This window comes from Stegostoma tigrinum, chromosome 41 (genome assembly GCF_030684315.1).
Source record: "Stegostoma tigrinum isolate sSteTig4 chromosome 41, sSteTig4.hap1, whole genome shotgun sequence".
Lineage (NCBI taxonomy): Eukaryota > Metazoa > Chordata > Chondrichthyes > Orectolobiformes > Stegostomatidae > Stegostoma > Stegostoma tigrinum.
The window spans coordinates 9224450-9226871 of record NC_081394.1 but is presented as its reverse complement, the minus strand read 5'-3'; positions in this window follow the sequence as shown (position 1 = coordinate 9226871).

The following is a 2422-nucleotide window of genomic DNA, read 5'->3' as shown; positions in this document are numbered from 1 at the left end:
AAAGGGGGGAAGGGAGAGGGGAAATGGGGGAAGAGAGGAGGAAGGAGTGGTATGGGGAATGGGGGGGGGGAGATGGTGAGGGAAATGGGATAGAGGGAGGGGGACATAGAAGAGCAGGCAAGAGGATGGAGAGGCAAAGGGGCTAGGGAAAGGGAGCAGGGAGGAGAGGTGGGGAATGCAGGTTAGGGGAAGCAAGACAGGAGAAGGGCATAAGGAGGAGTGGAGACGGGAGGGCAGAGGGCGAGGAGTTGAGGGGCAAGAGGGATGGGAACAAGTGGGTGAAGGGGGAAGCGGGATGAGGTTGAGGAGGGTAGGGGGTCTGGGGAGGGGAAGGCCATTGGGGGGCAAGTGGGGCGAGAGGGGGGAAGTGGGGGGAGAAGTGGGGCGAGGGGGGGGGAAGTGGGGTGAGGGGGGGAAGTGGGGCGAGGTGAAGGGGGGGAAGTGGGGCCAGGTGAGGGGGGGGGAAGTGGGGCCAGGTGAGGGGGGGTGGCGGGGGGGGGGAAGTGGGGGCTTGGTGGGGGGGAAGTGGGGCTGGCGGGGGGGGAAGTGGGGCGAAGCGGGGGGGGGAAGTGGGGCGAAGCGGGGGGGGGGGAAGTGGGGCGAGGTGGGGGAGGGGGGAAGTGGGGCGAGGTGGGGGAGGGGGGAAGTGGGGCGTGGCGGGGGGAAGTGGGGCGTGGCGGGGGGGAAGTGGGGCGTGGCGGGGGGGAAGTGGGACGTGGCGGTGGGGGGGAGTGGGACGTGGCGGGGGGGGGGGAGTGGGACGTGGCGGGGGGGGGAAGTGGGACGTGGCGGGGGGGAAGTGGGACGTGGCGGGGGGGGAAGTGGGACGTGGCGGGGGGAAGTGGGGCGAAGCGGGGGGGGAAGTGGGGCGAAGCGGGGGGGGGGAAGTGGGGCGAGGTGGGGGAGGGGGGAAGTGGGGCGAGGTGGGGGAGGGGGGAAGTGGGGCGTGGCGGGGGGGAAGTGGGGCGTGGCGGGGGGGGGAGTGGGACGTGGCGGGGGGGGGAGTGGGACGTGGCGGGGGGAAGGTGGGGACGTGGCGGGGGGGTAGTGGGACGTGGCGGGGGGGGGAGGTGGGACGTGGCGGGGGGGGAGGTGGGACGTGGCGGGGGGGGGAGTGGGACGTGCGGGGGGGGAGTGGGACGTGGCGGGGGGGGAGTGGGACGTGGCGGGGGGGGAGTGGGACGTGGCGGGGGGGGGAGTGGGGACGTGGCGGGGGGGCGAGTGGGACGTGGCGGGGGGGCGAGTGGGACGTGGCGGGGGAGGGGGAAAGTGGGGCGAGGTGAAGGGGGGGAAGTGGGGCCAGGTGAGGGGGGGGGAAGTGGGGCGTGGCGGGGGGGGGAAGTGGGGCATGGCGGGGGGGGGAAGTGGGGCATGGCGGGGGGGGGAAGTGGGGCATGGCGGGGGGGGAAGTGGGGCATGGCGGGGGGGGGAAGTGGGGCGAGGTGGGGGGGGAAGTGGGGCGAGGTGGGGGGGGGAAGTGGGGGCGAGGTGGGGGGGGGAAGTGGGGCGAGGTGGGGGGGGGAAGTGGGGCGAGGTGGGGGGGGGAGTGGGCCGGCGGGAAGTGGGCCATGGGGGGGGGGGGGGCGGGGAGAAGTAGGCTGTGGGGGGGGGGGGAGAGAAGTGGGTCGGGGGTGAAGAGAGTGAGGGCAAGTGAGAGGGAAGAAGGGATGTGATGGAAGTTAGGAGGGAAAAGGGGAGAGGGAGGGAGATGGGCAGGAATGGGAAGGCGGGCGGTAACAGGGAGAATGGGAAATGAGAAAGAGGGAGGAGGGGAAAGACAGTGTGAAGGGGAGAGGGAGGGAAAGACTGGGACAGAGCGAGAGAGTGACTGATACTGGAGAGGAGGACGGTGGAGAAACCGAACGGGATGTGGTTAGGGGATGTGCATGAACGTGATCAGGGCTGGGTGTTATGGTGGGGGGGGTGGTAGAGACTGGTGGCGGGGGGGGGGGGGTAGAGACTGGCGGGGGGGGTAGAGACTGGTGGCGGGGGGGGGGTAGAGACTGGTGGGGGGGGGGGGGTAGAGACAGCTGCGCGGGGAGAGGTGGTGGGGTTTGGTCTCAGACGGTTACACCAATCCCCTTGTGGTTCCCAGCCGCCCTGTCCCCTTTCCACACGAGCAGTTCACAGTAAATAAAACCCAGCCTTCTTTGCCCCCCAGCATCAAAAACAACCCTTCCCCCCCAAAAAAAAAAACTGGTTGATGAACTAAATACACAGTCTCTTCGACACAGAACAGCAGATTTAAAATACAACCTCGAGAGCATCAAAATCATCAGCTTTGCACTTATCGACATCTCCAAATAATAATATTTAACAATAAAAATAATACCCCAAAATTACAAATTAAGGCCCTGGATATACAGGAGGCAACATGCAAGCAGACAAAGTGAACGTTACAGGAAGCTGGCCACAACGCAGC